At 41.0% G+C, this 22157-nt stretch overlaps 1 protein-coding gene across 2 annotated transcripts in view; it reads right to left on the bottom strand.

Moving 5' to 3' along the window:
* The window catches only part of LOC126365813 (inverted formin-2-like), a 192801-nt gene that overhangs the window by 5419 nt on the left and 165225 nt on the right, over positions 1 to 22157 (bottom strand). The window lies entirely within an intron of this gene.

Here is a 22157-nt window from a genome sequence, read left to right as displayed (position 1 = left end):
AGAACTTTCAGTTTCTCAGGACCTATATCATCTACTTTAAGGTTCTTTATAACTTCTATGACTGCTTTTCTTCCCAATTTGAACTGTTTTAGATAAATGTTTACTGCCAAATCTCTCTTGGTTTCCAATAAAGTGATCTTGGGAGTTATTGGTGATGGAAGTGTTGCTGGAGAAGACTTTCGATGTTTCACAGTAGCAGTTTTCTGACAGAATAGTTCTTCCATTTGCTTGAAATCAACTCTAAGACTCTTTGCTTCGCTCTGCATTTCAGTCCATACTGATTCACCTGCAAAGAATAAGACTTCTGTTAGAACTATTTCCCAGCAGTAAACAATCAAAAATCTGTGTTTACCTACAGAAGATGAATAAATTCACCATACATATTGCTGTCAGTGTGGTTAATACAACACATTTTGTAGAATGAATTATGACTGTAATGAACTTAATAGTACCATGAAATAAGTAAATCAACATTTTTCTTACCTATCATAGAGACTGGAATCTTTGTCCAGCTTAGGGTTTTCATCTTCTGCCTGGGCAGTGGTAGTGTGTTAGACTTGTCTTTTACTGGTGTCCACAAACTTGCAGAATCTGGTAAATGTGCTGGAAGTGAATGTCTCCTATGTAACATCAGTGTTTCAAAGCTGTCACTATTGGGAATTGGAGGAGGTGAAGGTACATGATTTTTCTGTTGTGGACTGTAACCTGCAAGTGATGAAGGTGATGGCACCCCTGAAGCTGATGGAATAGCTGATGACACCACAGTAATAAGTGGCAGTGGCAGTGGCAGACAAGGTGGAGGAGGAGGAAGAGGAGGTGGTGCTGGGAATGACAGTTTTGCTTCTGATGGTGACAACTGATGCTGTTTCTCATTATCACAAAGTTGCTTTACTTCTCTGGTATATTCCATCTCGGTCTGCGTAGACACTGTTCTTGTATTAAGGATATCACAAGAGTGTGTTTTGTTAATACTGTCAGATCTTCTTTCATGATATTTTTGAGTGTATGCTGGCTTTTTGTGGATAGAAAACCCAGGTTTTATAGCTGCAGATGAAAGAGAGTCAAGTGCTTCCCACACACTGTCCCTGAAATCATATAAATTTCTTCTTTATCTGACTTGGAAGGTCTAGTAATATAATACATACACATATCAGAGGGTTACAGTTATAGCATGCATAGTTATACTTATCATATGGTAATCATTATGCCAAGTATTTCCATTGTAATTTAAGCTCTGATAACTTACATATTTGGATTTGTTGGATCTAGCTTTGCAAGGTTTTGTAGCATGGAGTAGAACCTGACAGCATGTGGTGTATCTGCTATCTGTTAACAGACACAAAAAAATTAATTCATTACTGTTCTCTTTGTAGCACAATACACATGGGTACTTCTGCTAATAGAAGTTACACACACTAACTACTAGTATTTCTGTTTATCAGTAGCAATAAGGACAATAATGTGTACCTTTTCGAATATTGTTTCAAACAACTGGTGACGAGTTAGTTGTTTTGTTGATTCTAGTTCCATCTCATCTCTGTATTGGTAATCGATGAATGCCGAAACTTGCATCTGTAGCTCCTTATTATCAATTGCACCTAGTGAACTCAGGATTGGTCTAAGCCCACGACCTAGGAATACACAACATATTGTATGTGTTTCAGATGTAACATTTTTCAGTATTGAGATAATAAACAGGGTAATAATACTATGAATTTTTATTGGTAATTCTTTACAGCTCTTTTAAACCTCACATTTACTGTACAGCAAAGACAGCTAGAAATGTGAATAAATAATTACTCACCAAGGAATTCATCCCTGATCTGCACACGCCTGTGGACATCGTGGCAGCCAATTGTTAGGCAGTTGATGAAAGAAAGCAGCCTTGTCTGATATTTGACATTTTCTGTGTTACGAAGTTCACTCACTATTATGTCAAACTGATGCTGCTGATCACATGTAACCTGTGCACAGAATGAAAATATTTACTTTGATTATGAATCATCACTTGTCCTAAGCAGTTAGAAAATATGGTATCTTGGTAATTTGTACTTCATGTTGATCAGCTGACTGACCTGAGGCGGGTTTGCTTTCTAACCTCATGTTTACTGAATGTCTAAATGGAAGAACAAAATACTTACCTTGAAGTGTCGTAGAGCATGAAGAGCCATTTCATGTCCTTTCGAAGAATACATGCACACGGCACATAGAAGTTCAATAACTTGCATTCTCACTGTGATGTTCTGTGATTGTAGTGCTGTAACAGAGGAAGTAAGTCTATTGAAGTCATTTTTCAGATCAAATAGTACAATTGTTTGTGACAATCACTGGACAATTAGTATAATTGCACTCAAGCAATGACAAAAACGCGGTAAACTACATGGGGTAGCAAGATATGTTTTGCATAAAGGGGTTCGTTGTTGAGAGCTGTTTTGACAAAAACTAAATCTGCTTTGATAATATAAAATGGTGTGAAGGTAGCAGAATGTTGATATCTGCTTTCTACAGTATAGCCACATTTAGTATTACCACTTAGAAACAAATACTGTGTGCATATGCTTGGCCAGCAGCTACTGCATTCAACCTAATTCTGATACAGAAGTTTAAAACCTAATAAGGCAACCAAAAAGCAAACATTCATCTGCCTTAGACGGTGTTACATATTGCCTCATAAACGAATAAAGTGAAAATAGGTAAAGCAAATCCACTATTTAAGAAAGGGTACAGAAATGAATTGGGAAACCGCAAGCCAGTGTTTTTGATCCGCTGTTGCAGAAGTATGTGAATGATGGCAAAGAGTATAACTGCAAGTTTTGTAGCTAAATTTAAAATACTACGCCTGTCACAACATGTTTTCAGAGAAGGGAGGTCAATAATAATGGTTTCAACAAATTTACTTAGTCGAACATACTCTGAGTTCAGTGACAGCCAAAAGAAGACTTAGAGGATTTTCATGAACCTATCTAAAACATTTGACTGTTTGAATCATTGCAAAGTAATGAAGAAACTGTATCAGAATGGCGTTTGTGATTTTGTTTTTCTTGGAATAATTTTTTTATGCTGATTTCAGATTTGGCATTGATGTCTTTCTGCATTGTACAGTTTTTTCGACAGATCAAGTAATCTCATTATTTATTGAAACTTAACTTCCACAGAGAGAACTGCAAGTAAGGGAATTTTATTCTAATAAGAACCACACTTGTCACACCCATCTGGCTGTTAAGTGGGAAACTTTGTCATTGGTGACATGTTATAGTGTTGTGAGGCTACACTTCTATTGTTAAACATAGTTAAGCAGTTTAATGATGTAAATAAAATAGAAAGAAACTTCCACATGGGAAAAATATATTAAAAATATCTGCTTGTGTCTGTGTATGTGCGGATGGATATGTGTGTGTGTGCGACTGTACACCTGTCCTAATTTCCCCCTAAGGTAAGTCTTTCCGCTCCCGGGATTGGAATGACTCCTTACCCTCTCCCTTAAAACCCACATCCTTTCGTCTTTCCCTCTCCTTTCCTCATACCTGAAGAAGCAACCGTCGGTTGCGAAAGCTAGAAATTCTGTGTGTGTGTTTTATTTATTGTGCCTGTCTACCAGCGCTTTCCCGCTTGGTAAGTCTTGGAATATATAATGTAGTTAAGCAGTTTATTAAAAACAAAGATTCTAAGACTTACTAAGCGGGAAAGCGCCGGCAGACAGGCACATGAACAAAACACACAAACACACACACAGAATTACGAGCTTTCGCAACTGGCAGTTGCTTCGTCAGGAAGGAAGGAAGGAGAGGGAAAAATGAAAGGATGTGGGTTTTAAGGGAGAGGGTAAGGAGTCATTCCAATCCCGGGAGCGGAAAGACTTCCCTTAGGGAAAAAAAAGACAGGTGTACACTCGCACGCACACACACACACACACACATATCCATCCGCACATACACAGACACAAGCAGACATATTTAAAGGCAAAGAGTAAGGGCGCCCTTACTCTTTGCCTTTAAATATGTCTGCTTGTGTCTGTGTATGTGCGGATGGATATGTGTGTGTGTGTGTGTGTGTGTGTGTGTGTGTGTGTGTGTGTGTGTGTGTGTGTGCGTGCGAGTGTACACCTGTCCTTTTTTTCCCTAAGGGAAGTCTTTCCGCTCCCGGGATTGGAATGACTCCTTACCCTCTCCCTTAAAACCCACATCCTTTCATTTTTCCCTCTCCTTCCTTCCTTCCTGACGAAGCAACTGCCAGTTGCGAAAGCTCGTAATTCTGTGTGTGTGTTTGTGTGTTTTGTTCATGTGCCTGTCTGCCGGCACTTTCCCGCTTGGTAAGTCTTAGAATATTTGTTTTTAATGTAGTTAAGCAGTTTCTTAGAAATGAGTTGCCGCATGTGTATGAATATCCAAAATGTATACTGTCATGTTTCTGGTAGCTACATACTTGCTAAATAAGGACAAGACATTAATAGAAGGTAACAAGTTTTGAAAATGTATCTTACGAGAAACTGAAAGAAGGGAGCTTTGTGCATCCACAGATCAGAATGACAAGTTGTTTGGAAGTACAATGAATCCAGGGAGAAGGGGGGGGGGGGGGGGGGGATTATGCATATAGAAAATAAGGTCATATGGTTCAATGGGCTGATGCAAGTTTTTGTATTGGACACCAGTTCAGCGACTTGCGTATTCCCAAACCTACCGCAGTTATCCATTACCCAACCAGGGTAAGGTGACCTACAGTGTGATGTGGAATCCAAACCACATTTTTCCCGTGACTCACATAGATGAACATTGGGTTAAAACAAAGGCTGAAAAAGCGATAGTCTTGACTGAGATTCGATCCCACAACCTCTTGGTTTCCAGGCATACACTTCACAACTAAACCACTAGGTTGGTTGGTTGGTTTGGGGAAGGAGACTAGACAACGTGGTCATCGGTCTCATCGGAGGATGGGGAAGGAAGTCGGCCGTGCCCTTTCAGAGGAACCATCCCGGCATTTGCCTGGAGTGATTTAGGGAAATCACGGAAAACCTAAATCAGGATGGCCGGACGCGGGATTGAACCGTCGTCCTCCCGAATGCGAGTCCAGTGTCTAACCACTGCGCCACCTCGCTTGGTTAAACCACTAGGCCCAACATATATGTAGATAGCTCAGATGAATGACATATGGAACCATATATTTTGACTGCATTGACTTAGAAGTTTAAATTATTTACACCTCAAGGTACTGTAGTTTGTAGTATTTGACACAAATTTCAACTTGAGACCCCTACTTATTCTTTAGAGATGCCTGTACCTTTTGATTGCATTGACTTAGAAGCCTAAGTTTTGCTGAAAAAAAAGGGGGTCTTAACTGATGAACACACAGATGTGCAGCAAATTGCAAACAAATATTTGTGTGTGATATGATTACAAATTAACAATTTTTATATTTTTTTCTTTACTTGTATTGTAGATCTTGCTTCTTGTTGAAATTTGTGGCTATAGGTCAATGGAAAGTACCCTGTAGATTTTGATGAATGAGTTTGCAAGTACCGAAATATGTAACATAAATGGCTGTATCTTGTGATTGCACTGAATTAGTGGCTTAAACTTCCCACACGCACCTATGAATGTGAAATAAGTATCAGCTTGACACCTCTACCTACTCCTGCAAAAAAGGGGTCTTAACAGGCAATGTGATTCTGTAAGGGTTCCATTTTTAATGACTGAAATGCGGCACCCCAAAATAAGCTTGGGTATTCTTTACAGAAGTGGTGGACAACTCATTGAGAGCAACAACAAGCTTGCAATTTATAAAAACCATGTTAGTATAATACTGCAGATTTTCATGAAACTGGTTTGCAACATGTGGGAAGCTTCATAGTCTTCATTTATACATTGGAAAACAGGATTGAGGGAGATTGAAGTGAAACCATGGAGAAAAAGTTAGCAAAAACGTGATGACGTACATGTGAGAAGACTTAAACTACTACACTGCATGCTTTTGCAACCACTAGGACGTATGATGCAAAGGCGCAACTCACAAAAACTGGTACTTCACACAAAGAGAATTCTGTCAAGTCACATAAACTAGCGTCTGGAAACCTGCTCGGTGCGTGCATTTAAGACGTCTCGTAAAAGTGTATAGCTGTTTGATAGCCAATTTTATAGTAAGGCTGTAAAAGAAACCTATGAACTGATCGATTTTATGTGTTTGTAATACGGAATGTGAACCACAGTCAGGGTCTTGCTCATTCTCATCTGTGTACAGTGCTTAGCAATTTGTAAGACTTTAATAAGTTCGCAGCCTAAAAAATTTATCCTGTACTAGCATATATCTATTTATCCCCCATTTTAAACCAGTTGCCCTATCATCTGTTTCATGAAAGATGCAGTGGCTGTATCATAAACGTGAGGTACTGAGTGAGTTAACGGAGAAAACATGAATTTCTGCCGAGCTCGCAAATCAGTTTATTTGTGGATATTGCGTGTTGATCCTTATTAATTCTCACTCTTCACTAAGTTTATTCTCGTGTTGATCATTTTCGGTAACTAAGACGTTACCAACTCTATCCCAGTGAAAAGTAACTAGAGCCGGATGTGGTCTTCACACAGTACTACAGATTGTAATTGTAAGTGAATTTCCAACCGTTTATTTACGCATATCTAATCAGAAACATCGCGTGCTCACCTGACCTTATGACTCCATTTGTTGCCATGTATCTCCAGCAAACTGCTAGATTTATGCTTTCTAAGAAATGTGTAATACGCGTTTTATCACACAACCCACATGACTCTATCACGCCTCCTAGAGTCTTCTGAACAGTCCGTGTACTTTGTTAAGCTAACGATGGATACTTTGAATAGATCTGTAGTTCAAAACCTAGCCGCAAACTACGCGTAACCCAGTGCGAGGGGTTCCCTGAATGTACACGTCCAAAAAGACATCTTTTCTGGGTATTTCGTTACACAGACACTTAACTAATGCCGCGACAGTTACGACAAACAAAGACAGAATGGTGGGTATTTACCTTGCGGGCTGCACCCATCCCTGGCCAACCTCCTGAGCCGTCCTACGCCGAGCGCCAAACGGCAGAGCATCGCGGGCTGCCGGTCCATCGTCTTCTGCTTGTTGCGGAGCTCCTGTCTTGCGCGGGCGGCTGACAAACACAGACTGGCAGCCGGAGCGGCGGCTGGCAGGGAGTCCTGCAACCCCCTCCCCCACCCCCGACTCGTCGCGGCGTACCGTTATCTCACTCCGAGTAATTAGCAACCCCTACCCCTCTACATTCCATTTCACTTGCCGTGAAAGGCGAGTAGTTGTGCACCTTTGACTAAACTTTTATTACGCACTTTTACTGTGCAAATAATAGTACGCCAGTAGCGAAATTAGGTAATTTTATATTCCTTGTATCCGCTAACTGATTTCTCGCTTCCATTATTACTGTCCGAGGATATCTACGCAGTTTATACTTGTGAGGAAAACGTAGCGATCTGCTCACATTTTGTTGACTAAGAGATATAAATCCATCTACAGACGGCGCCGTGGACTCTTACGCGAATTTTACGTGGTTCTAACGAGAGAACCTTTTCTTTCTTTTCTTTTGTAACAGTACTGTGCTAAGATCCTAGGTGTGTACCTCCATAGCAAATTAAACTGGTCAAACCACATCTTACATGTGAAAAAAAAGACTTCAGTTTGCAGCTTTTGCTGTGTGCATAATTGCACCATCTACATATAAGGACGCGGTTACTTTAGATGTTTCCGTGCACTATTGTCTTGCGACATCATCTTCTGGGGTAACATGCTCATGGAAAAAAGTAATAAAATTATCAGTCAGTAGAGAGCTATAAAGCATCATAAGCGATTTGCATCCAAAACACTCGTGCAGGTTTTACACCGACATCTCAGTATCTCTCCTCTCTTACATTTTCATTACTAAAAAATCACCCTATTTCAAAACCAATAATGAATATTATAAATACAACACAAAATCAGGAAAGGACTCACATAGCAACCATTCAAACTTTAACTTTGTACATAAGGATCGAACTATTCGGGCATCAAAGTTTACAGTGATACCTAGAAACATCAACAAAAGTCTTGCTCTTGAAACACCAAAATTGAAAAGCATATTGAAGGATTACCTGATACAGATTTCCTTCTATTCAGTTAATGTTTTCTTTAGTAAAAATGGGCAAGTTTTTACGGAGCTTTTTATTGTAGAGATGAGTGAGCCATTCAATGCAAATGTAAATGTCAACTATTTTTAAAACGAATTACTCACAGTGTATGTATAAAAATTATTATTTCTGCTCATGTATTATGATTAACATCAGTTGCTATGATTTTTGTCAGGAAGCAATCGCACTGTACTGTACAGTATTGGAAATATTTTGATAATACTGACCCGTTCTATATCCTAGCAACTCTGTGCTATTGGAATCAATGGAACTCCTATTTGGCACCGAGCGAGGTGGCGCAGTGGTTGGACATTGGACTCGCATTCGGGAGGTCGACGTTTCAATGTCGCGTCCGGTCATCCTTCTTTACGGTTTTCCGTGATTTCCTTAAATCTCTCCAGATAAATGCCGGGATGTTTCCTTTGAAAACGACACAGCCGATTTCGTTCCCCATCTTTACCTAATCCGATGAGACCGATGAGCTCGCTGTCTGGTCTCCTTCCCCAAAACAACCGAGCGGCCGCTATGGTCGCAGGTTCGAATCCTGCCTCGGGCATGGATGTGTGTGATGCCCTTAGGTTAGTTAGGTTTAATTAGTTCTAAGTTCTAGGCGACTGGTGACCTCAGAAGGTAAGTCGCATAGTGCTCAGAGCCATTTGAACCAAAACAACCCAACCCAACCCCCAACTCCTATTTGGAATAATCTTAATGAGAAAGTCTCAGGCCATAGGATATAAAGAGCCATTCACCGTTCATATCGGCTGCTTTACTCGAGAAATCGCATTGAGATATCAGATAATTGGAGAGGAATTTCGCCTTATGCAGGACAGATTTGCAGTTTTGTTCTCACCTAGACGTGTTTCAGAACTTTTTGTGCTGTCTCCAGAGGGTTTATTTGTTTATTTTTATCCGAAAATTTTTAATCTGTAAAGAAATTTAGTAAAAATATTTACATTAGTAAAATGAGCGATTATTGGTAAATATTTTACATTGGTTTGCATACAGTCCAGAATTGAGACATGTGTCACTGAATTGAAGTACTGCATGTTATTTATTTACGATACGTCTAAAGGTTCTAGTTTTGCAGTACATTTGGAAATAAAGTGGATGTGTGCATTTCTTTACATACCTCGTATGAAGCTATCAGATGTTGGATGTTTGTGCTAGTAACTGTAGGTATACTACGGACTCTACAGCTTTTCATGTGAAAACAGAAAACGTTACTTTATTTTTCTGTTGATTATGCATTTCCGGCCGAGTATCACTACGTGTTGTTTAGTGTGTTATTTATAGTTTTTGATTCTGTGGTCGAAAACGCTTAACAAATATAAGAAAGTAACGTTTTGCTTTTAGCATAAGACAAGCTGTAGATAGCTGGAACTACTAGCATAAACATGGAGCTTCATGTGAAGTATGCAAACAAGTGCATACATTCACTTTATTTCCAAATGCACTGCAAAATTAGAACCTTTAGACATACCGTAAATAAACAGCATAGAGTGCTTCAACTCAGTGATACATGTCTCAACTCTGTACTATATGCAAACCAATGTAAAATATTTGACAAGATTCACCACTTTTCCTCATATAAATAGTTCTACCAAAAGTTTCTTTAAAGGTTAACATGTAACAATAGTTTTGCAGAAGAAAAATAAACAAATAAACTCACCGAAGATAGCACAAAAACTGCTGAAACATGTCTGGGCGAGAACAAGAATACAAAAGTGTCTTGCAGAAGGCGGAATTCCTCTCCAATTTTCTTAGCAAACTCGGAAATAAGAACTGCAACATTAACAAGACGACTAAAAGGTGTCAGATATTTGTCTACCACTTGAAAATGATGTTGGATAATATTTTATGAACACCTTTTTCCGAATGAATACACGTTGACAAATGATATAGATCTAGTTTAATACCAACACGAAAAAGTACTTTTTAGTATTTTCCTTTGGCTCCGATGTTTGGTGTTTGAACTGCATGTGTGTGGCGTTATAATGACACACGTTGTTGGAAGTAATAATGTTCACAGATATTCAGTGGAAAGTTGCTGTCTGCCGCCTAGTGCGAATGAAATTAAGTTTCACCTTTTTAAACCTTGTTAATTGTCTTCACTAAATCCATAGTAATATTATTTGGTAGTGACGTCACTAATGTTTGGCAGAGTTGGAATAGAATAGAACAGAATAGAATACTTATTCACCTTTAAACATGTTGACATGCAAATGGTGTGTATGAAGTTTATGGACATGTGTAGTTATCTCTACTTAGTATGGTATTCGTATATGGATTCTTGCCTAATTATGTTACAAGAAGGTTTTTATGTAAGTTAGAATTTTAGGAAAGACCATTGTTGTACAGATTGACCTCGTTTGCAAATCTAATACTGTTTGCCACAATGAATCACCATATCACATTAATTACTCATACCAATATAATCTGTAAATAATAATAACAACATGAACTTTATATTCCTGATTCATTATGAAAAAATTAATCAACATATCACACTGGTTTCCTTATAGCTTATTACAGTATATAGTTTTGTATATTCCCATATCAAAACCCCAAGTCTTCCATCACACATTCTTCTAATTCCTTCTGTGTATAAAAAGCTTTACATTTTACCCATTTTGTTGTTACGCTTTTAAACTTATTCAGCAACACTGAGTGGAAATTTTTGGACAGTTTGTTAAACTACGGGAGAACAAAAATTTACAGCTGTTGTGGGCCTATGCTAGTCTAGCATATGACACGTGTGTTTCTCCATTCCACATGCCATATGGTGACTGAAAAAGCGAAGTATGAATATAGTAGAAGAGTTTCACATACAGATGCAACAGATAAATCACGTATGAGGATCATACATAATTTTTCTGTGTATATACCAGCTAAGACTCCGATCAATACGGAATCTGGGAGCATTTAAATTAAATTCAATGTTGTTTGTTTTTATACTGTTTATGTTTAATGCTTGTTTTCTTCCGTTTTCATCGGTGGAAAATGTGCATGAATTGGAAAATACCAAAGGACTCACTTTTTTACTTAAGTTATCCACCAAAAAGACTCACATGCTTACTTAAGGAAAAAGAAACTAAAGAGAAAACTTTCAGTATTTTCGCAGCTTTTATGCGGTTGTCGCTTGACTATGCTTAAGAAACTCGAACATCTTCAGATGTTACCTGCATACGTGTCCGATCCGCACATCTCTCTACTCTCCTAACTTTTTATTTGCTGCTACACTTTTCGTCGCAACGACACGAAGTGATTTCTGCCCTTTAATTTACGAGTGGAATGCAATGTGGCATATGTCGATTGTTGTCGACACTATAGAAATCGTCGGACTTTGGAAGACTGGTGACTGGTGCCCTTCCTCTTCATAAGCACCACCAAGGTAACATTAGATTTCGCATCTTCCGCTTTCCGATTAAAATTATTGGCGTATGTCCAGTATGCCCTAGCGTACGCTTGGGGTGTGCGGATTTAGGTCTTAGCAAACAGTCGTGTGGTTCCGTTACAGCTAATTTATCCGTTGTCTCAATTCGACAGTTCCGTTTACTCTCGTTTATTTTGGCTTAATTATTTTAGGAGAAGCATGTAATAGGAATCTCATTACCATTTGTAACATGTAATTTTTTTGTCGTGGAAAAAAAAAGGAGCTGAAACAAGGATAAATTCCTTTTAAACTTCTTGCCATTATGATTCAGCGTGGAAATAATTACTGTGTAACAGAAATCTCATGGTTCTCTGAAGTACCTGAGTACCTGAAGTAAAAATTAAATTATTTATTTGGTGGTAAGAGAGGTCACAATCAAAATAATTCAAGGCCATTGAGAGAACACAATTTTTCTGTCACGAATGATCAGCTTTACTTATGTTATGTGTCATACTCTTTTATCGAGGTCTTTGCCTATGTAAACATAACCAAATATAATTCTGTGAAATCCTTCAGAGGCGCGAATCATTTACTTCGTTCATCCAGCTCAAAACTCAGCCTGTAATAGGACTCCAACATCTAATGCGAAATCTGAGCCAATAGCGCAGCCGAAGTTATGACAGAGAATCCGTTCTAAGCGGCACAGACAGTGGTGTGATAAGAAAAGAGCCCCTAGTAGTCACTTCGTTCATTCGCAAACCAAAATTTAAATGTAATGCTTCAAACATTGACTGCCGTTGAGCTGCCGTCGGCCACGGCAAAGGCCCACACCTACATCTTAAAATTGCGCTTGCTTACTCAGCGGTTTGCTCATGTTCAATAGTGGAGTTCTTGCTGCTCTTGCTTTCTCTTTTTTTCTGATTGGTTTTATGCGATTCACCATGAATTCCTCTCCTGTGCTAACCTCTTCTTCTAAGAGTGACACTTGCGACCTGTGTCCTCAGTTATTTCCTGGATGTATTCCAATATCTGTCTTCACTTACAGTTTTTACCCTTTACAACTCCCTCTAGTGCCATGTAAGTTATTCCTTGATGTCTTGCCAATTCCCGTATATTTCTTTCCTCTCCTATTCTCCGCAGAATCTCCTCATTCCTTATCTAATCAGTCCACGTAATTTTCAACATTTGTCTGTAGAACCACATCTCAAATGCTTCGATTCTCTTCTGTTTTGGTTTTCCCAAATTCCATGTTTCACTGCCTTATAATGCTGTGCTCCAAACGTACATTCTCAGAAATTTCTACCTCAAATTAAGGCCTGCGTTAGATACTAGTAAACTTCTTTACACCAGGAATGCTGTTTTTGCCAGTGAGAGTCTGCTTTTGATGTCCTCCTTGCTCCATTCGTCGTGGCTTATCTTGCTGCCTAGGTAACAGAATCCATTAATTTCATCTCCTTCGTGGTCACCATCCTGATGTTAACTTTCTCGCTGTTCTCATTTGTGTTACTTCTCATTAACTTACTCTTTCTTCTATTTACTCTCAATCCATACTCTGTAGTCATTAGGCTGTTCATTCCGTTCAGCAGATCCTGTAATTCTTTCACATTCACTGAGGATAGCTATGCCATTGATATTCTTTCACCTTGAATTTTAAAACCACTCTTCAACCTTTATTTCCATTATTGCTTCTTCGTTGTATATAGGGCAAACAATAACAAAAATGACAAACATCAAGAACGGATTGGTGACTGGAAATTGAGGAAGAAAGGTTCTATATGCTCTGAAATGGACGGTGTGAGTGCAACAACAAATCGTCCAAGAACACAGTACAGAGCTGCATCATACCCTCGTCACAACAAGTGTTCAGAGTGACCTCCATGGGATTACATGTGGTAGAGATAGTAGTGGTTGTCATGCGGGATACGCATAATCGTTCTTTGGCTTACACTATGATTGTAGGCCATTTGCCTGTAGCTTGTATTAGGAAAATGTCTCAATAGCCTGTAGAATCTGGACCTCCAAATCTGGTGTACGCAGAGTCCGTAGCCTCCCTGCACTTTCGTTTGTCTGTAAGGACACATGGCCACACAAACGCCCAAAAAGGGCTTGAAATGTTGTGTGGTGTGGTTGGTGCCTGTGAAGGTACTTGTTTTGGTGTAGCTGTGCTGCCTCTCTACCGTTTCCTTCTGCTTGGTCGGACACAATTACCATTCCGGCTAGTTCCCGACATGAATACCAGACCATCGGCTGCTTACAGCACCCTGCGTCAGTCACACGGCCTGCAGCACACATGGTGCACCACAGGACACGTGATCAGAGGGACTGTCATTCGTCAGTACCATCTACTGCGTTTGCGGACGCATGTTCATAGGACCTAATTTCCTCCATTGCCAGTCACGAATACATCCCTGCAGTTTGTCGGTCTTATTAATGTTCACCGTGTTTACTGAAAACAGTGGCGAAAAACTACATCTCTGTCTTACACCCTTTTAAGCGGAGCACTTCGTTCTTGGTCTTCCAGTCTTATTGTTCACTCTTCGCTTTTGTTCATTTTGTATATTGCCCGTCTCTCCCTATAACTTACCCCTATTTTCCTCTAAATTTCCTGACATCTTGTACCATTTGCCGTTGTCGAACGCTTTTTCAAGGTCGACAAATCCTATGAACGGCTCGTGATTTTTCTTTGGCCTTCCTTTCATTATCAGCTGCAGCGTCAGAAGCGCTTCACTGGTGCCTTTACTTAGCTAAATCCAAACTGATCGTCATCTAACACTTAAGCCAAACTAATAGTCAACTAACATATCCTCAGTTTTCTTTTCCATTCTTCTATTTGCTATTCTTGTCAGCAGCTTAGATGCATGAACTTTTGAGCTGATTGTGCGATAATTCTCGCACTTGTCAGTTTTTGCAGTCTTCGGAATTGTGTGGATGATGTATCGCAAGGCTCATACATTCTACAAATCAACGTGAATAGTCGTTTCGTTGCCACTTCCCCCAATGATTTCAGAAATTATGAAAAAATGTCATCTATCCCTTCTGCCTTATTTGATTATGTCCTCCAAAGATCTTTTAAATCCTCGTTCTTATACTGGATCCCCTATCTCTTCTAAATCGTCTCCTGTTTCTTCTTCTATAACACCAGACTCATAGAGATTTTGAGTGTATACTTCCTACCTATACGCTCTCTGCTCTGCATTTAACAGCGGAATTCCCATTGCACTCTTGATGTTATCACCCTTGATTTTAGTGTCACCGAAGATTGTTTTGACTTTCCTGTATGCTGAGTCTGCACTTCCGACAATCATATCTTTTCGATTTCTACACATTCTTCATGCAGCCATTTCCCCTTGGCTTCCTTGCACTTCCTATTTATTACATTCCTAAGCGATTTGTATTTCTTTATTCTGAATTTCCCTGAACTTTTTTGTAATTCCTTCTTTCGTCTATCAGCCGAAGTATTTCTTCTGTTGCCGATGGCTTCATCGCAGTTTTCTTCTTTGTACCTATGTCTTCCTTTCCAACTTCTATGATTGTCCTTTTTAGAGATGCCCACTCCTCTTCAGCTGATTTGCGCACTGAGCCATTCATTATTGGAGTATCATAGCCTCAGAGAACTTCAAGCGTATCTCTTCATTACTTAGTACTACCATATTCCTTTATTTGCATATTGAATTGTCCTGACTAGTGTCTTAAACTTCAACCTACTCTTCATCACTACTAAGTTGTGACCTGAATACCTGCTCCTGGTACACCTTACAATCCCCGTATCTGATTCCTGATTCTCTGCCTGACCATGATGTAATCAAACTAAAATCTTCCCGTACCTCCAGTCTTTTCCAAGTATACCACCTCCTCTGGTGATTCTTGAACAGAGTATTCGCTACTACTTGCTGAAATTTATTGCAGATCTCAATTAGTCTTTCTCGCCTCTGATTCTTCTACGAAGCCCATATTATCTCGCAATCTTTTTTTTGCTTCTCTTTCTCCTACAATCGCATTCCAGTCCCCCATGGCTATTAGATTTTCACCTCCTTTTACGTACTGAGATACGCGTTTAATATCCTCTAGCTCTTCATGTTCTGCTTGCGACGTCGGTATGTATACCTGAACTATGGTTGTCGGTGTTGGTTTGCTGTCGATTCTGACGAGACAACGCTATCACTGAATTGATCACAGTAAAGCACTCTCTGTCCTATCTTCCTACCCATAACGAATCTTATTCCCTTTACAGTATTTTCTGCCGCTCTTTACTCATCTGACCAGAAATCGTTGTCATCTTTCCATTTCACTTAAATGACCCCCATAATATCTAGATTACGCCTTTTCAGATATTTTAGCTTCCCTACCACGTTCAGACTTCTGATATTCCCACCCCGACTCGTAGAACGTTCTGACATTCCCACCCCGACTCGTAGAACGTTATGCTTTTGTTGGTGATTCAGTCTTTTTCTCGTGGTCGCCTATTCCATGGCAGTCCCTTCCTGGTGATCCGAAGGGGGCCTGATCAGGAATCTTTTACCAATGGTGCGATCATTATGACACTTTTCAGTTACAGGCCCCATGTCCTGTGGATATAAATTGTATGTCTTTAAAGCAGTGGTTTCCATTGCTTTCTGCAACCTCTTGTTGATCATGGCTGTGCAAAAGAGTGCACTGAACCTCTATCCTCTCCTCCTCCCTTTTTGACAAGGCCTTTGGCAGAATGGGGGTGACATCTAACGCTGGAAATCTTCAGCCGCCATTGCTGATGATTTTTATTCAAAATTTAAGCGGTGTTGGCTTTGAACCCGGGACCGAAGGCGTTCTGGAGCTCGCAGTGAACACAGTGGGTGCCGTCATCTTGAATACCGGTACTAGCGCCATAATCTGACGTCAGAAGAGCGCTCTCTGCTGGCACGGATATGAACTAAGCCAGTTGGAGTCCAGACATAGTGAAGAATACACCTTTTTTGTAGGGAGCACATTGTGCTCCTGTGGGAGCCATCTAGATGCTTGAAAAACAATAAACTGATAGCCAAGATCGCAGGAATTCTTTTTATACCATGAATACTGGTTTTGGCGAAAGTGAAGTTGCCATCATCGGATCTAGAGAGCACAGAAAACACTATAAAAGTGGGCTTGGATTCCACTTATATAACACATATACATGTAAATTTAGTACATACCTTAGGACACGTACATGCTACATCATTAAGGCAAACAATGATGATATTAATAGTTGGCTGGAACAATCGTGTCATAACAGGCTCTGCGTATGTGGTAAAATTATGTCATTAGGGCGTGTACATAATTCTAGAGATTACTGTATCACATAAACATATACAAAACTTATGAAAACTGCAGACCTACGCAATTGCACATCTACCTGGTCCCATATAAGACATATAGAAAAGCAAAGGCAAATTTCATGAGAACCGCAGAATTACACAAATGTACATCTGTCTGGTCCTATACCTAATAAGATACCATCATACGTAGATATTTTATGGGATCTGCAGGGTTATACACAGCACATCAGTCTGGTGATACATAAAATCTACCGAGAGTATATACAAATTTTAGGACTATTAAATGGTTACACAGTACATATACACTCCTGGAAATGGAAAAAAAGAACACATTGACACCGGTGTGTCAGACCCACCATACTTGCTCTGGACACTGCGAGAGGGCTGTACAAGCAATGATCACACGCACGGCACAGCGGACACACCAGGAACCGCGGTGTTGGCCGTCGAATGGCGCTAGCTGCGCTGCATTTGTGCACCGCCGCCGTCAGTGTCAGCCAGTTTGCCGTGGCATACGGAGCTCCATCGCAGTCTTTAACACTGGTAGCATGCCGCGACAGCGTAGACGTGAACCGTATGTGCAGTTGACGGACTTTGAGCGAGGGCGTATAGTGGGCATGCGGGAGGCCGGGTAGACGTACCGCCGAATTGCTCAACACGTGGGGCGTGAGGTCTCCACAGTACATCGATGTTGTCGCCAGTGGTCGGCGGAAGGTGCACGTGCCCGTCGACCTGGGACCGGACCGCAGCGACGCACGGATGCACGCCAAGACCGTAGGATCGTACGCAGTGCCGTAGGGGACCGCACCGCCACTTCCCAGCAAATTAGGGACTCTGTTGCTCCTGGGGTATCGGCGAGGACCATTCGCAACCGTCTCCATGAAGCTGGGCTACGGTCCCGCACACCATTAAGCCGTCTTCCGCTAACGCCCCAACATCGTGCAGCCCGCCTCCAGTGGTGTCGCAACAGGCGTCAGTGGAGGAATGAACGGAGACGTGTCATCTTCAGCGATGAGAGTCGCTTCTGCCTTGGTGCCAATGATGGTCGTATGCGTGTTTGGCGCCGTGCAGGTGAGAGCGACAATCAGGACTGCATACGACCGAGGCACACAGGGCCAACACCCGGCATCATGGTGTGGGGAGCGATCTCCTACACTGGCCGTACACCTCTGGTGATCGTCGAGGGGACACTGAATAGTGCACGGTACATCCAAACCATCATCGAACCCATCGTTCTACCATTCCTAGACCGACAAGGGAACTTGCTGTTCCAACAGGACAATGCACGTCCGCACGTATCCCGTGCCACCCAACGTGCTCTAGAATGTGTAAGTCAACTACCCTGGCCAGCAAGATCTCTGGATCTGTCCCCCACTGAGCATGTTTGGGACTGGATGAAGCGTCGTCGCACGCGGTCTGCACGTCCAGCACGAACGCTGGTCCAACTGAGGCGCCAGGTGGAAATGGCATGGCAAGCCGTTCCACAGGACTACATCCAGCATCTCTACGATCGTCTCCATTGGAGAATAGCAGCCTGCATTGCTGTGAAAGGTGGATATACACTGTACTAGTGCCGACATTGTGCATGATCTGTTGCCTGTGTCTATGTGCCTGTGGTTCTGTCAGTGTGATCATGTGATGTATCTGACCCCAGGAATGTGTCAATAAAGTTTCCCCTTCCTGGGACAATGAATTCACTGTGTTCTTATTTCAATTTCCAGGAGTGTATAAAAACACACCTTGCGTATGAGCGCGGATTTTCCCGGTCATATCAAATGCACATCTGCCTGGTTACGTATAAAGCATATCGTGTGTAACTCGGCAGTCGCAGAAAATTTTCATTTCTTTTCGGTATGTGAGATCATTCATGGCTACTTCAGAATTCTCAATAAGATTATTGGTTATTGAACCTGCTGTTTCGGATTCATGACAAAAGTTTGAATTTACATTTGATTATTTGTGACTACATTCGAAGTATCACTAATCCCACATTTGACTTGACTACCATTTATAGGTATCTGTCCAACAGTTCGTCAGTACTACTGTGAGACTGAACTCCTTAGTATTGGGACAAGAACAAATTACCGTTATCCAAGATGGCGGCCATGACATCATCTGATGACGTCATCCAAGAATGCGGATTTAGGTGGGGAGTTTGAATTTACAGGGAAAATATGTCAACTGGGCTACCTCCACTAACCTAGCCCCCTCACCCAGAAAATGGTGGGAAGCTCGAATTGCTTCAGGATAATGCAGCCTCTACTAACATTTACAGGTCTGTAGGCTGTGTGGCGTGACCCCAAGTGTGTCAGAGTGTGTGTTTTGTATCAATGTGATAAATATATTATACCTCAAAATCCTTTCCTAAATAAATTGTTGCAAAATAAATAAAGCACACTCTTTCCTTACTCTCTCCAGTAGCCCAGCACAAGCTTAGTAATCATCACCTCCAAACAGCGATCTTGGGTTATGTCAGAGAATGGACGACAGCACCCTCTGGTGGCGGTACTGTGTACTGGGACAATTGTACTCCAGACGTTGTGGTGAACGCATTGTTTCCCACCATTTCCTCTCACCCCAGACCGCCATCTTGGATTACGTCACAGAATGGACGACAGTGCCCCCTGGTGGCTGTACTGTGTACTAGGTCAGTTGGACTCTAGATCTATTGGTGGAGACACTGTCTGCCCCATTTCCCCCTGCCATCTTGGATTACATCACAGAACAGACGACAGTGCCCTCTGATGGCAGTACTGTTTCCCGCCATTTTCCCCCACCATCTTGGACTATGTCATGGAATGGATGACAGTGCCTTCTAGCGGTGGTACTGTGTAGTAGGTCAGTTGGACTCCGGAATCCTTGGCGACCATGCTGGATGGCTGTACTGCCTCTAATTGTTTAAATAAAATAGTGCATGCAATATAAAGACATGTCCAGTACAGGCCAAGGGCTCTTCCCTTCATTTCCTAGGAAGAGGTGGTGGTCAGATGACTTAGGTTAGTGGAGGTAGTCCAAGTGCCCTTTCAAAATAAAGTACGCTCTTTCCTCTCTCCAGCAGCCCAGTGCAGGTTGAGTCCTTTTCCCGCCAATCCGTAGCAAGAGGTGGCAGTCAATGGCTTAGGTTAGTGGAGGTGGCCCAAATAATCTATTTTCCCGCCATTTTCTTAGGTTAGTAGAGATATCTGTGGTGTGTTGCATTGTCCTTTTGGAATTTGAACTTCCCACAAATTCATAGGAAGAGATGTCGGTCGGATGACTTGGGTTAGTACAGGTAGCCCAACTGCCCTTTCTTTCCAAACTTTACAGAAGCTCTTCTGCGAACCTTGCAGAACTAGCACTCCTGAAAGAAAGGATACTGCAGAGATATGGGTTAGCCACAGCCTGGGGGATGTTTCCAGAATGAGATTTTCACTCTGCAGCGGAGTGTGCGCTGATATGAAACTTCCTGGCAGATTAAAACTGTGTGCCCGACCGAGACTCGAACTCGGGACCTTTGCCTTGAAAATCTCATTCTGGAAACATCCCCCAGGCTGTGGCTAAGCCATGTCTCCTCAGTATCCTTTCTTTCAGGAGTGCTAGTTCTGCAAGGTTCGCAGAAGAGCTTCTGTAAAGTTTGGAAGGTAGGAGACGGATACTGGCAGAAGTAAAGCTGTGAGTACCGGACGTGAGTCGTGCTTCGGTAGCTCAGTTGGTAGAGCACTTGCCCGCGAAAGGCAAAGGTCCCGAGTTCGAGTCTCGGTCAGGCACACAGTTTTAATGTGCCAGGAAGTTTCAAGCAGGCTGCTGCTTATACATGGAAAACTTCTTAAGTGCATGGGAAACACATATGGGGATTTAGCATCTTTGCCAAACACATGTTTAAATCTATGAGATTTATATGGAAGATATTACTAAATTGTATAATTTTATTGTTAAAGTGGGCTTATATCATGTGATAGTGGGTGTATTTCATTACTGAAAATGAGTAACAAAGTGTAGCTGCCATTTCTTAGCTTCTGAAGATTGCCTTCTGGAGGTGTGTATTATGTATCCTTCTCTTATTGTAGTAGTGAGTACATAGTGTATAGATAACTGCCTCTGCTCTTCACATCTTTCTTCAGAGGGGCTAAATAAAACAAAATGTAGATTTCCAGTTTATTAAGGACATCTCCATTGAGAATAAATGTAACATTTGTTATCTGTGTTGACAGCATTACATATAGATTAATATGCTGTACACAGAAGCCTGATTAATGTTGAGTTAAAAGTTTCCTGTCCCCAAAGCATTAACGGAAGTTGTCAATAAAAATAGTGAAAATCTGTTAAACAGATTATAGCATATATGTATTACTAATTAATTGTTTCTCTGAATATCTAAGAAACACATTTCCAATTCTCACATAAAGAATATATTATAACCTAAATTAAAAAATTTAATGATAATCCAAACAAAAGAGCAGTTCAGTGAATGTGGTTCCTCCTTGAACACACAAAACTACTCAGTAACATTCTCCTTCTCAGGTGCATCACTAATCCATTTGATAAGAAAACATTTAAATCCCCCATCTGAGTCCTATATTCAGCCATCTTGACTCATGGAGCTCAGATGGTGAGCAGTCACTTGGGTTTTCTTATTCACAGTCAACATTTTACACAACTGGAAGCAATCATCTCACCTTGTCTGTAAAAGTGGTATATAATTCTTTCATTCATTTCTTATAGGTCATCTTTGGACAACATTATTTTGACTGCCTAGCTTTACGTGTTCTGATGTTTTTCCAGTGCTCCCGCATTCATTCTCAGTGTTGGTCTTTCCTCTCCTCGGTCCAAGCCTTTCCTTTTTTTAGTTTTGGCTTTTCTTGGAAACCCTGCCATGCCATTAGTTTCTTCTTGAATGGGACGTGCACCAAGATGAAATTATGGGCGATCCCCACTTCTTTAAGATCTCCCTCCACCTGTGAGAACCAGGGACATTTTGTTTTCTTCTCCTGAAAATAGGTGATCATACGATTGGTGAGTCTTCCAGGGCTCATTTAGGTCATATGTCCATAACACATAAATCCTTCTTTTCCAGATGGTATTGGTTATCTTCACTATGTGGGAATAGAGTTCATGATTATGACATCTTCTATATTCCCCATTCTCTTTGACGGGACCTAAGATCTTCATCAAAATCTTCCCTTTCTTAGCCTCCAGTTTTTCGATTAGGCCTTTGTTTATTACTAGGCATTCAGAAGGGTACAGTACCTCCGGACAGATAACACTGCAGTAATGCCTTAACTTTGCAATGAACGATACCGATCTTTTGTTGTAGATGTTTTTGGTTAAATTGAATGGCATTTCTATTTTGTTCATGCATGGTATGAAGGCTTC

Source organism: Schistocerca gregaria, chromosome 1, assembly GCF_023897955.1.
Source record: "Schistocerca gregaria isolate iqSchGreg1 chromosome 1, iqSchGreg1.2, whole genome shotgun sequence".
Classification (NCBI taxonomy): domain Eukaryota; kingdom Metazoa; phylum Arthropoda; class Insecta; order Orthoptera; family Acrididae; genus Schistocerca; species Schistocerca gregaria.
Note: the sequence above shows the minus strand (reverse complement) of the source record. Positions and strands in the feature narration are given on the sequence as shown.